The sequence below is a fragment of the Dermacentor albipictus genome, chromosome 1 (genome assembly GCF_038994185.2).
Source record: "Dermacentor albipictus isolate Rhodes 1998 colony chromosome 1, USDA_Dalb.pri_finalv2, whole genome shotgun sequence".
Taxonomy (NCBI): Eukaryota; Metazoa; Arthropoda; class Arachnida; order Ixodida; family Ixodidae; genus Dermacentor; species Dermacentor albipictus.
In genome coordinates, this window is record NC_091821.1 from 91,198 (window position 1) to 105,890 (window position 14,693).

The window sequence follows — 14,693 nt, forward strand, 5'->3', positions numbered from 1 at the left end:
TCGCATTTTAACAGCGGCGGCATGCCGCATGCATTTTTCCGCTAGTGTGGTTGGGGGCTTATCATTGCACGTCCAGTATTTTCAGGTCACAAATGACATGTGCATGATCAGCATGACCGGAAAGTAGCGAGTGAAACTGCTTTTAGAGAGTATACGAGAGAGTACCAAAATTTTTGCCACTTTGATGTACCAGTGCTTAGGTGCAAAATCCAGCGAATGTTGGACCTTCATTTTCTCCAGTCTAATCCCCTCCCAATTTAATTTAAAAAGCATTTTGGAAGAATGCTATGCCAAAGTAGACTTATTTAGTGTTGGTTTTCAGTGTCGCTAAATGATGGCCTCGTTTTGTATCACTTCGCCATGCAAGGTAGTAAGTGAAATCATCATTGGGAGGCGAAAGGGGTCCCTGAAGTGCAGCAACTGCGCTCTCTGTAGTGGACATCTCAACCATTCTACACATATTCGTACATCGAGAGCCTGAGCGAACGTCCACCTTCCAGAATCGAGTAAGCAAGACACCGTTTGAGTATTGGTGGGGGAAAAGCAGGAGAGAGGCGAGGGCATGATCATTACAGGTATAGGTAACTTTACATGGCAGCAACTTGTAACAATATAAATTAGAGATAGGCAAAGTACCAGACTGTAATATAGTCAGACCTAATTAGGTTATGCAGGATATGCAAATGTTTGTCGCCATCCTGTTTCAAAGGGTAGGTCGTTCGAGACCATCATCACGAAGGGGGATGAATGCAAAAACGGAAGACCTTACTACCTGCAAGTAGCAGACCTGACGGTAAAGTCCTGTTTGGGTATATCAGCCATTGAAATATAGAGGTGATACATTAAAAAAGTGTGGAGCTGAGACCTGATTCCTTCATGAAGTGCAATAAACTATTTCAATTTGGAAAGTTTTGGTGGCAATCAAGCATCGCATGTGCAGTTGTGCTCAGTGCAGCTGCAATAGCTCCCTGGACATAGTATTAACCAAGCTGTCACCTGAAGCCACTGACACATTGCAGGCGATCATTTGAGGCATGTTCCCGGGGTTATCCCGCAATTACTTTTATCACACTGCTGCAAGGTCTGCGTCATGGAGTTCACCTGAGGCTGTTAGATTTTTGGTAGTGCAATGATGCTAGTGTGCTTTCTCCACCCTACTTCCTAGGGTGTGGTCTTGTTGACGTGCCCCAATTCCACGAACCTATTTTTTCTTGCTCACTTGAAGCGAGCTCATTGCGCAACACCTGTTGCAAATCTGAATGGTAGAAGCAGCTTTGTACTGCAATGTACACACAGGGAAAGCCATTATGCTATATTAAAGAAACTAGTTAGGTAATATTTAGCCTGAATGTCTCATTGATGTGTGTAAAGCTGGCTCCACTGTATTGACTATTTCAGTCAAAATTCAGACCATATATGGTATGCAGATGTATGTTGGACATCATGCCTAAAGTACTTGTCACTGCACCAAAATCAGATCTTTCAAATCTAGATTTAACAGGCATTTGACTTGTGCCAGGAGGTCAAATGGCAGTTCCACCACTGCTGCCCCCCACCCCCGAACTGTTCCTAAGCCTCTCCCAGGTTTCAATTGAAGTCATAGTGCTGGATTGACATGGACAAGAAAGACGGAAGCATGCATGCTTGACTGGCTACTGGAAGCAGGCTACCCTATCCACGCACTTTTATCAGTGGCTGAAAATGCGCTGCAACAACTAGGGGAACTGGGTGGTAAGTGCAAGTGCAGCCATGAAAGGAGAAAGAAGGTGGTTGTACCGTGCATGCATGGGATATCGCATGCTTTAAAGAAGGTGGCCCGAAAAGTGAAAGTGGACGTTGTATTTTCAGTTCCACAAAAGGTTATGAAGCATATGTAAGGCTACCAATCCATTGAGAAAAATGCGCCGAGGATGCGCGAAGAACATTCGGCCGCCATTTGTGCACAGCGCACAAGGTGTCGTTTATTGCTTCTCTTTCTCGTGCGGCAAAGTGTACATAGGGCAGACAGGCAGATGCATCAATGACAGGCTAAGGGAACACGAGCAAAAATTGAACTGTTATTGAGATGGACATGTCTCCATGCATTGTGATGATTATGGGTGTAAACCACTGATTAGAGATTGTGTAGTCGTGTTTAAAAGTACAGATAAAGGTACGAGGGAAATTGTAGAAGCAAGCTTGATTGCAAAAGAAGGTGCTCACTGTGTCAGCGCTCTGTCGATTACTCTAAGCAGAAAGGACACTGCCTATCTGGAAAATGTTGGGTTGTGCATGCGATGATTTCCACTCATTTGACCGGTATAAGTATCATGCTTTTCTGAAATAAAATTCGGTCGATAGAATAGTGCACATTCTGTCGTCTTTCTTGTCCGTGTCAATCCAGTGCTATAACTTCAATTGATGCAATGAACCAACTAGCCCAAAAATCTGCACTCTTTCGCGTGTTGGTTCAGCTGAGATTTTATGTCACATAGAAGCTGATTCTCCAGTGTTTCTCCCAATTCAGAATTCATGAACAGTTCATAAATTTATTTCATGTTATGAAGATGCAGGCGTGCCAAGCACGCATAGAAGAAGAATGAGAACGACAGCACAAATGCGGACTAAAAACTAAAAGGTAACACAGTGGCAGAAGTGCAACCTTTTAGTTGATACAGTCGAAACCCATGATAACAAAATTTCACGACCATGAAATTGCTGCGACAGTGAAATATTTTTGTATCCCTGGTGAGTACCCATAGGAATTAATGCATTTTATATCTCTTGACAATGAAATGTCGCTGAACTGCAACCCCTCACTAACGAAATTTGCCGAAACGTTACCCCACATATTGCCTATTCGCACAAGGCTAGCAAACTCCAAAAAGTGTTCAAGTGCCTTTTCTTCACACTTAAAATTGCATAAAGTACTACCCTATTCAATTGCATGGGCGCTGCCATTTTTGTTTACAAAAACAACCAATCACCATAAGCGATCTCATGCACTGGAAGCGATCACATGCATCGGAGACTTGTCATGGCTGCCATCTTGTTTGTTGATCGCCCTTTAAAATGGCACGGCCACATGTCTCTACCGACATGTGACAAGGGTTGTTGTGTACCTAGTGCAGTGCATAATCTGCGGGTTGGTGACAAAAGTGCAGCAAAACAAAGAAATCCGCATTTCACCGACATGGACTTGTTTATGGCGCTTGAGCTGGCGGCTGCTGCGTGGGCTGCTGCCATGCATCCGACCATGATTGAGCAAACATCCGAGAATACGCATCCCTTGCTTCAGGAACACTGGTGTCGGTATCACCCAACAGTCATCGTATGCAGATTTGGCATCGCTGGACATAGGTTTACACAAAGAGGCTATATTCTCCGTCGATCACTTTCAGGGGTACGAGATGTGATCACTTTTGTTCTGTGCCTCTGCGGGTGACAGCGTGCCCTGGAGGAATGCTGCTGCATGCATGAAACACTGTTGCTCCACATCTGGTGCTGAGTTGCATGAAAGTGATTGCATCCCGAAAACCGATTGACCAAGAATATGGCTCCATGGCAGTGCCGCCATCGCTTAGTGATGCATCGGGCACACATTGTGCTGTCAGAAGTGCTGTTCTGTAGGCTCAAGCAAGGCTTGCCAAAGTAAGCTAGTGGAATTTGGGCAGTAAAATTTTGTTTTGCGATACATTCCCTGTTTTGTGCTGTTTCATTTCGCTACAACGAATTTCTCACAAAAGCAAATTTTTTCGCTTGCCCAGCCAATTTCATTATCGCAGGGTTCAAGTGTAGTAAGCACTTTTGTTGCCCTTCTCATTCTGCTTGTGGCCGTGCATTGCATGCCTGTATATCCATACTGTGAATACCAGCTAACATCCTCAGCTTTCTGTTGTACATAAATTCTTTCATGTGGTAAATTGTGGACAGACTTGGCACACTATATTAAAGGGACACTAAAGTAAAAAATGATTTCTTCTGCATCAGTAAATTACCGTTCTACAACACCAAAAACACCACTCTTACAATGATAAGACGTTTGGTAAGCCAGAAAAAGCGCAAGAACAAAATACGGGTGGCGACGCCTACTTAAGTTCCCGCACCTGGGAGCTGTGACGTCTTGGATTTTGATGGCATCTTCTAGGGCCTACTAATTATATGTAGCGGTACAGATTGACTACATTGTGTTCTAAAGGAACCAAAAATAAACATGGCAAGTTTAGGGAACCTTTATTCAGCCAACGAAGCCCAAATGCGAAAACATACTTTGGAATTCCTGACGTCACGCTGACGTACCGGCGCTGGGGTTTCGGCGCGAAATTCAAATACTGATACTTGGACCTTCATTTTCTCATCCAATAATCAAACTATTTTTTTTAAATGACTGCCTGCAGGGTTCTCAATCAATGCTTCATTAGTCTAAACTGATTTATTGTTCCGCTTTAGTGTCCCTTTAACATGGTTTCCATGCCGATCCTCAGCCCGCACTTTTTTTTCCCCCTTTGTTGCTTCAGTGGACCTTTCATGCTACATAGAGGCAGGCTCTTCATAATTGCTTTCTCCAAATTCAGAATTTGTCAGCTGTACATATATTCCTTTATCAGTCAACATGTGCAGATAGACCTATCACACTTGGTCCCCCTGGCTGCCCTGCTGAGACAGCAACAAAGCACTGGGACAAGCGCTCCACCTACTCTCAGAAATTTTTTAACATCTTGTATGTTTTAGTTGACCTCTGCACAGATGGCGCAATGGCTATGCAATATTCCTTTTTCAGGAGTCGCTTTGGGAGAAGCACGGGATGTGCTGAAAAAAAAGAACAAAAAATTCAAAACGAGTGTAGTATACAGGAGAAGGAGGGTTAGTGCAAAGGTGGGTTCCCAAGTTGTTTTGGAATTGGGGGTGCAAGGGTTGAAGGGACCCCAAAGCAATTTTGCTGATTGTGTGTGAATGCACTTAGTTGATAGTGTAGGTCCTAGTGACCATCAAGGGCCTGTTTTAAGCGATCTGAATTAACTGCATAATTTATTATGTTAAGTTAAACTGCATTGCAGCGAATCGCATCAGTACAATTCCCCATGTTATCGCCTGCCTCTGCTTATTCTTTGTAGAATAGGTGAGTGATGTCATTCCTCATTGGCAACACTTGAAGCATGCTGCTCCGCTATGCTTGTATCGCGATTGCAACTATATGGACACTCCAAGCGTATTTTTGCTGTTGTATTCACCGTGAGGCTCTCTACATATTTAGGTATATGTTAGCTATATGCCATACTATATGACATGCAGTATATGCAGGTTACATTGCCACACCATTCTATCTCTAAAGTTGCTCGTATTTGATAGTACAGCTCAGACCGCTTATAACCCCTTTTTAGTGCAGGATAACATATAATACAGACTTTCCTGACTCCTGTTTATTTTCCCATAGAGTTTGCTACGGCTTATAGAGCAGCTGTGCGAGATAGAATACTGATTATGATGTGGTTTTTTAAAATCATGCAGACAAGCCAAGGGAGGCAGCAAGCGCACTTCTCGATGAAGTGCGCCGGCCGAGGAGAGAACAACGAGGCTGATGCGGGGGAGGATGAGAAGGAGATGCGGAGCTATCAAACGAACAAGGAAGGCGGGGGGGGGGGGGGGGGGCGTGGACGCGGTGGCAGTGGGCTGGCTCAACAGACACACATGGGTTGTCTACGCGATGGAGTAGCCTTTTGCTTTGGCTTCGTGTCAACTGCACATTGATTGATTGATTGATTGAATAACTTTAATGAAAGGTCCTGCGAGCTACAGGACGCAAGGTCCCATAGAGCGGGCTACTCCCACGTTGGGACCGGGAGTTGTAACTCCCTGGCCGCATCGTGGGCTCGCTGGATGGCCCAGAGCTGCTCCGCCAGGTCTGTGCTGCGTAATGCTTCTTGTAGCCTGGCGGAGTCTTGATCCTTGTTTGCGTGGGTCCGACCACACGGCCAGAGCAAGTGATGTACGTCTAGTGTGCTATGGCAATTTTCACAATATGATGTTTTGTATAGGTCAGTCATGTAGTGATGTAGTCTGTTCTGCGTGGGGTACGTGTTTGTTTGAAGCATTCTGAACGTGAGGGCTTGAGGCCTGGTGAGCTTATTGCGAGGTGTGCTGTATATTCTGTGGTCTAGATAAAAGTGCTTTTTTATCTCGTTATATGTGGAGGGAGGGTCACGATTCTCGCTGGGATGGTCACGACCAGAATAAGTGGCGTCGCGGAGGGTTAGGTCTCGCGCGCTCCTGTGAGCCATCTCATTGAGATTGCGAGGGGCATCCTCGATATCTCCGAGGTGTGCCGAGAACCAGCAGATGGTGTGATGCTGCAGCGGTGCAGATCTATTGATTATTTGTAGAGCTTGGCTTGCAATTGCTCCTTTCTGAAAGGCTTTGACGGCCGAGCGTGAATCGCTGTAGACGTCGGTGGTGGTCGGGTCTGTGAGCGCGAGTGCGATGGCGACCTGTTCTGCTATCTCGGACTTGTGGGTCTTGACTGTGAGAGCGTTTGTGACTTGACCCTGCTTATTGATCGTGGTTGCAACGAAAGCCTTCCTGGTCGGGTACTGTGCCGCGTCTACGAAACAGGCTAAGATCTTCTTATCACGTATTTCGCGCAGGATGAACGATCCGCGTGTCAGCCTTCTGGGTTGATGGTGCGCGGGATTCATGTTCCGCGGGAGTGGGCGAACTGTGTAGGAGTTGCATGTGTCCGTCAGAACGCTTCGATATAGATTCTCCATTACTGTGGTGTCATGACCTAGTTTGGCTAGGATTTCTCTACCTGGTTTGGTTCCAGAGAGTCTTGTCCATTGAGCCCGTTCTTGAGCTTCGGCGATTTCTTCAAGTGTATTGTGCACCCTCAGTTGCAGCAGGAGCTCTGTCTCGGTGTTCTTGGGGATTCCCAGTGCTAGTTTGACTAGCTTCCTCAGTTGTACATTGAGTTTGTCCTTCTCCGCTACCTTCCATCTGTGCATGGCCGCCTCGTAGGTGAAGTGGCATAGCGCAAAGGCGTGTGTTAGCTTGAGGAGATTTTCTTCCTTAAGGCCATGTTGTCTGTTTGCTACGCGTCGTATGAGATTCAAGGCATTATTAGACTTTGTCACGATCTTCTCCACTGTCGCGGCGTTAGAGCTGTTGCTCTCAATGAGCATTCCAAGGACTCTGATTTTGCTGACGTGTGGAATGGTTCCTCCGTCTTTTGTTCTGAGAGTAACGAAGTGTGTGTCTCTGATTTCGTTCTTTGGCACATGATCCACACCGAATGTGTGTGCATTGTCGCTCTTTGGCTCTTCAGTTTGCATGCAGAAACTAAGTACAGTTGCCGACTGATTTTTCAGACGCAAACGTGGTTGAAAAAATTACTGAAATATTGTACAGGCTAATAAAATGAATTTCAATAGTAAAATCAGTTGTTTTTCACAAAGCACCGTGGAAAAACTGGTTGAGGCCACGAGTGTGTTTCACGTTCGCCCGTTGTGCTGCGCATCATCTCGGAAGTGCAGATATCATGCATGTGACCTTGACTCTGTGACACTGTCAGACTAAACTCTGTTTTGTAAATTCATCAGTTCAGAATCTTGTTTGCATGCAAGCTTTCGCCATTCCTACTAGTACAAGCAGATATGAACTTTAGCTGTACGCATTTGCAGTAGTTACTGGCTCAGTGCCCACAAACCCCGCTTCCAGTGCGCTGCTGTGAGTGCGGTCTGTGCACATCTCATGCCAGATCTCCATGTGTTTTTCTGTGGGTACGAATGTATATCAAGAGCGAGCTTCCCATGACGACATCCTGCCCGACACCCCCGCAAGTTAGGCCTAACCAGTGCTGTCTTGTCGGGAGTCGGTGGCCAACTTCGCGGTTTGGGGCAGAGTCACGAAATGCGTTGCAGTGGCTGTGAGGTACTTGGAAAGTGGAGGAACCACCTCACCTACGAAAGTCCGGGCATAATGTCCAGTTGTATGGTTCGATTCCCAGACACGTGGCTGCTTGGTCGACATGTTTTGCACATGCACAGTCTTTGAAAAATGTTGTTTTTGTTATAGTGCGGTGCTGCTTATAGTGTGGAAATTCCAGATGCCAGTGACTTGCATTATAAGCGCTTTATGCTGTATGTGTGTACCAAAAAAAAGAAGTTTATTGAAAGTAGATAGGATCTTATTTATAGGCGAAGGTGGTCATATGGGCACATACGTTTGCGTACAATACTAAAACAAGTTTGCATCATTATCCAATCATACAGTGCAGAAACTGTTGTTCAGTGCTACATAAAGCCACAGATTTATTGCTGACACAGACATCATATTTAATGTTGATGAAATAGGCCTCCATTAATTCCCATGCCAGGGAATCTTTGCTTTTACCAAGAATGCGGATTTGGAAAAGATCTGGCTCACACGTGCAGGAATCGTTGCATAGACAAATGTGCATTAATACTGTCATATCATTAATATATCTGTGTAAACAGATATAAAGTGTAAGCTAAATGCATCTCCTATTACTGCACTATCATCACTCAAAACACCATTTATGACAAAAGCATAATTAATTTGCTTACTGGGAGAAATTAGCCCCCAGAACTTTTCAGGAGATGTTGAAATAAGTGTACGAAGTTTCTCCCCAAAGTAGCATTGCTTGTCTGAAGAAACTTTCTTTTTTAGCTCGAAAGAGAGTTTGGAAATTTTAGTAAGCAAAGTGTCCAAGTCTCTTGCGGTACCTCTTTTTGTCTTCAGGCACTTTAATTGACTTCTTAATTGTGATGTGTCCCGAGAAATCCAAGGAGATTTGCCTTTGCTTTTCTTTAACATGCAAGGAACAAAGTGCTTTATGCAATCATTTGCAATATATTTAAATTGATTCCACAGTGTATGAATGTCTGCGCTGCTGCCCTGGAATGAGTCAAAACTAAACGAAAGCATGTCCAATATGGCGACATCATCTGAGCGCGAGAAGTTGAGCACGAAAGGGACATCAATGGACTTGTTCACAGAGACGCCCAAAAGGGTCAGCAGCACAGCATAGTGATCGGAAATTCTAGGCAGTACTTCGCACTTTGATTGCCCCGTAATAGAACCACTTAGAACCAAGGATGGAGCAGCAGTCACCGTGTATTCTAGTGAAACTGTCAACTACTTGCCATAGATCAAAAGAAAAAATCAGATGAAACAAACCTTCTTGTAGCTTGTCATTAGAAACGTTAAGTGTGAAGGTTGGCCAGTCCACGTTTGGCATATTGAAGTCTCCGCCCAGAATTAATTGATCACCAGGCTTCACATGAATCTGGTAACTTTGCAAATGAGCAAGGAAATCAGGAGAGGAATTGGTGGTCGGTAAAGTGCTCTCAATACATATCTAATTGCGCCATGATAAGCTTTACAGAATATGCCCTCAATGTTCGGTATATCTGGCATTCTCAATATTCTAAGCGCTCCTTGAACAGCAAAGCAACTACCCCACCTTTGCTCCCTCGATCTTTCCTGTGCACATTGTACCCATGAGGAACAAATTGGTTATCTTTTATAGAATCATTTAACCATGTTTCAGTGAGAATAATTATTCCAGGGTTATGGGCCACCAATATTCCCTCAAGTTCTGTGACTTTGTTAACAACACTCCGGTAGTTCACGTTAAGTATATTAAGCTCCTGAGGCTTTTGTACAAAACATTTTTTTTTTCGTTGGACATGTGCACTTTTCTTTTCATCTCAGCCAAAGATTACACTGTCTATGCTCAGTTTATTGTGCACAAGTTTGACTTTCGAGCCATTAATTCTTTCTAGAGTAGAACTGTTCCATAGCTTCTTTCGAATTTCTCAATCTCTACGTGAGAAATCTTGTGATATTGAAACAGCTGTATCCTTCAATTTGAATGCAGCCTTCGAAATTGACATTTTTTCACGATAATCAAGCAACCCAAGCATGTGTGCATGGCTAACATTTCTGTTTCCAATTCCATGGAATTTTTCTATATTTGCCATGGGAATATCCGGATTGCTGTGAAACAAATCTTTTACTCTCCCTTCAAGATCGTGAGAAGATTCATTGCTTGGTTCATCGAGTCCGTAAATGGCCAAATTGTTTCTTCGACCATGATTTTCTAGGTCATCTAGTTTTTCAACAATGGAGGCTAGATCTGCACTCACCGCCACGGCTAATCATGCCCACCCCCCCCCCCACCCCCAAGTGGCTCATTACGCAGACAATTGTTCAAAAACATCGGATCGCAAAGAATTCTATTTCTTAGACATATAATTTGCTGATTCTCCCTCCTAGTTCTTTCTTTTGGTTTCTTTTATTTTTCTTTCATTTTTCACGGGTAACTACACTTAGGTTGCTCAGTTGGTGCTCTAAACCATCAGCATGATCAGTTAATGAACTGACTTGCTTGCCAATCTCTTTCTGAGACGCCTGTACATCTTGTATAGCTGTTTTCAATTAATTTTGACCAGCAAGAAGTTCCATCAATATTTCCTTCTCGGTAGGGCCAGGGTTGGCCCCAATGTTTCCACAAAGCAAAAGATTTACAGGAATATCTTTAAGTCGAGCAAGAAGGCATTTAAAACACAGTGGGCAAGGCAGCAGCAGCACAAACCTATTATCGCTGCAATAGCAGGCCGTCGGCAAATACGACCTCAAATACGTAGAAAAAGGCGCTCCTAAGCATGTTGCCCATTTCACTGCTGCGTTGCCCACTGGAATAGCATGGTGGTAGCTTCACCTCCTGCAGGGTCACGTGAGCCGACGTCATCCATGACTGATCCCGTGTGTACGCTGTGATGCCAGGGCTCGATATCTTGTTGACGTGGAACTTGTCACCAGGATCCGATAACGGGATGTGAAGCCATCCTATATTGTGATTCCATGAGGCAGTTGCAGTGTGGCAGCCCAACAAAAGCTCGCACTTTGCCAGCAGAGCCGCAACCTGGAATACGTAGAAAAGGGGCTCCTAAGCACGCTGCCCATTTTGCTGCTGCGTTGCCCACTGTTTGACCGGCAAGAAGACATACAGCCTTTTATGATTTTTACCACAAAAGGTGATTTTCTGCAGGTCTGCGATGCCTTAGCACAGGCCAGCAAGCTTCCGTGGAGCCGAAAAAACAATAAGTACTTTGTACCTGCTGGCCACTTTCTTTAAATTGTGGACCACTTTATGCATGTACGGAACAACCTGCGGCTTTTTTTCCACTAGCAGCTTTGCTTTCCGCTTACCCGTCAAGGAGGGTTTCTGCTGCTACAGCTATGATAGAACAAGGGTACCCTGCTGCTTGTAGCTTTCTTCCGCCCTTGGTTGCATCTTGTGTGCTTGTTTTTTTGCACCCTAGGTAAATAAGGTTTCTTTGAACTTTGTTCACATCACAATGTGCAATTTTTTGTCTTCAACAGAATTTACAAGTATACTGTGCATTCACTGAAACACTTTGTGCCAGCACACATGGTGCATGCACAAAATAAGAGGAAAGCACTTTTTGCACTTCGGTGTTATCATGGCTTCCTCAATCTGGAATGGTGGCCTTTAGACCACGGCATTAAATTCTTTTTGGTCACGCTCGTACCATGGCATTGCTGTTTAGTTTCTTGTCCAGCTCTCGGCAGCAAGAGCGCCACTAATCGAAGCCTCACACGCACCCTCAACAACTATACTGGGGGTGCCGACAAACTCGTCAACGACCTGAAGGCCAAGTACCTGAAAACGGAGAAGGGTGATATCACACCTCCCGACTACGCAGGACCTACCAATGAAGCGTTAGATAAGCCATTCACTGACACCGAGTTGATCTCAGCAATCTCCGAGAGCAACAGGGGCAGCGCGCCGGGACCCGATTCCATTACCTACAAGTTACTTAACAACCTCGAGCACAAGGCCCGCAGACAGCTGCTCGAGTATATGAACCGGGTCTGGGAGTCTGGCAATCTTCCACACGAATGGAAAGAGGCAGAAGTCCGCTTCATACCCAAGCCTGGGAAGACACCTCACATCGACAACATGCGACCGATATCCCTCACGTCCTGCGTGGGGAAGGTCATGGAACGTATGGTACTTAAGAGGTTGCAGCGACATCTTGATGCCACCGATCAGATGCCAGAGACATCGTATGGCTTTAGGCAACACCTGGGCACCCAGGATGTTCTCGTACAACTCAACGAACTGGTAATTAAGCGAGCAACGAAGCAGGCGCCGCGAGCGATACTAGCGCTAGACCTCACAGGGGCATTTGATAACGTCACACATGAAAGTGTCCTCCGCAACCTGCGCAACACGGGTTGTGGAGTGAAAACTTACAACTACATCCGAGACTTTCTTCGTGACCGAACGGCAAGGATCAGAATAGGAGAGGAGACATCCCAACCGATCTACCTGGGGGATCGAGGAACGCCGCAAGGTTCGGTCCTTTCCCCCCTGTTATTTAACATGGCTCTCTTGCCGTTGCCCAAGCTTCTCGAATCAATAGATGGTCTGGGCCACGCATTATATGCCGACGACATCACCCTCTGGACTGCGAGGGCAGGGTCGGATGGCTGGATAGAAAACACGCTCCAAAAAGCGGCTGACACGATCAACAGCTATGTGAAGACATGTGGCCTTTGCTGTTCGCCTCAAAAATCGGAGCTGACCGTTGTCAGACCACGTGCATCAAGTACCCAAGCAGAAAATATAGAAATCACTTTGGAAGGGAACCGGATCCTCCCGGTACCACAACTCAGGATCCTGGGCCTCCTGATCCAGGCAGACGGCAAGGCAACAGCCATGATTAGAAAAATGAAGCTCACGTCAGACCAAATCTTGAACATGATCAGACGAGTGGCCAACAGGTGGAGGGGTCTGAAGGAATCGGACACCTTGCGCCTCGTTGAGGCCTTTGTTATATCACGAATCGTCTACGCGGCGCCGTACCTGCAGCTCCTCAAGAAGGACGGCTTACTACTTGACGCAATAATCAGGAAAGCCACGAAGCAGGCCCTGGGTATTCCCATAAATTCATCCACGACAAAATTACTTCAAATGGGAGTCCACAACACAGTAGCCGAGCTCGTTGAAGCCCACCTATCCAATCAAAGGGTACGCCTTAGCCAGACCAAGGCGGGCAGAAGCGTCCTCCGCAAGCTAGGATGGCAAGAATCGCACTACACCCGCCACGACCAATTACCCGAAAAGCTGAGTGAGAAGTTGGAATGCAAACCACTACCACGCAACATGAACCCCACAAGGCATGCCGGACGACGCGACGCCCGCGCAAGAGCCATCTTCAGGACCCTGGAGGAAGACGACACTGTTTTATATACAGACGCCTCTCTATCGAAACGCTCCACGAGGGCAACAGTCGTGGTCACCGGGCTAGAAAAGCTGGTCACCTGCGCATCAATCTACACTCCGTCTTCGGAGGAAGCAGAAGAAGCAGCGATAGCTCTCGCACTCCTGCAACCAAACGTCACCAAGATCGCCACGGACTCACAAGCTGCATACAAGAACTACAGATCTGGCTGGGTGTCCCTTGGGGCACTAAAAATTCTTGGTAAAGCTACGCCTCCTAAACAAGCAATCGAATTAGTTTGGGTCCCGGCTCACTCCTTAGTTGAGGGCAATGAATATGCTCATCAACAGGCCCGAGCGCTAAACTCCCGGGCCAACGAGGAGGAGGCAAGGGGATGGCAACCCATCACAAATTACAGAGATATAGTCAGATATTACAGGGACGGCAGGAAGACATTCCCGCACCCCCACCACTCCTTGACCAGAGCCGAACAAACAATATACAGGCAAATCCAGGCAGGATCCTTTCCCCACCCCTGCCTCCAGAACAAAATGTACCCAGAGAGATATAAGAACACATGTCCTCACTGCAATGCATTAGGCACCCTTCGGCACGTCATAGGAGAGTGCAATTTTTCCATTGACCACCCCCCACCTATACCCATACCTAACCCCCCTGCTATCCCCACTCTTTCCGAGCGATGGGAGATCATGCTGTCCAGCCCCGCCCTGGAAGACCAGCTCCAACTGATCCACAGGGGCCAGGCGGCCCTGGAAGCATATGGAGCCCGCGAAGAGGGAGCCACCCCATCAGACGCTTAACGCGTTTCAGTTCACAATGGACCAGTAAAGTTGTTTCTCTCTCTCTCTCTCTCCAGCTCATGGCTACAAAACTTGGTCTAAATTTTTGTTTTTGTAATTAGCAGATGAATTGCTTGTGAAATCTTACCTCGATATGATGACCTTCGAGGTTCTGGAATTTGATCAAACATGAGGGAGTTCCGTCCCTGCCACATAGGGAACCCAGTAGCCGTTAGATGTGAGCATTCTGAAACCAAGCACTTGCAGCACTACCATTGAGGACAATAGTTCTGTTCAATAGTTCTGTTTCTCTTTCTGTATAAACGCAAAGCAGGGGTAAACCACATTTTACTGCTGTTGAATGTTTCTCAATAGATGAACCAGAGTGGATGTTCCGGTGGGGATAAAATTGCTTTGTTAACAGGAGATGGTCGATGGTGATCGTAGTCTGGCAGACAAAGCTTCCTATCGTCATGTTCTTTCCCATTTCATTTCTAGTATTACCGTTATGTTGAATGACTGATTTTTCAGACATGCCCGATTCGGACGTCTTCGCGGCACTGCCACATAACCCATAGAGCCAATGTATAAAGACATCTAAAATTTCGTACGCTGAGACCCTACGTTGTAAAATGTTTCTGAC

At 45.9% G+C, this 14,693-nt stretch overlaps 1 protein-coding gene across 1 annotated transcript in view; it reads left to right on the forward strand.

Moving 5' to 3' along the window:
* The window catches only part of LOC139060008 (uncharacterized), a 102,943-nt gene that overhangs the window by 84,889 nt on the left and 3,361 nt on the right, over positions 1-14,693 (forward strand). The window lies entirely within an intron of this gene.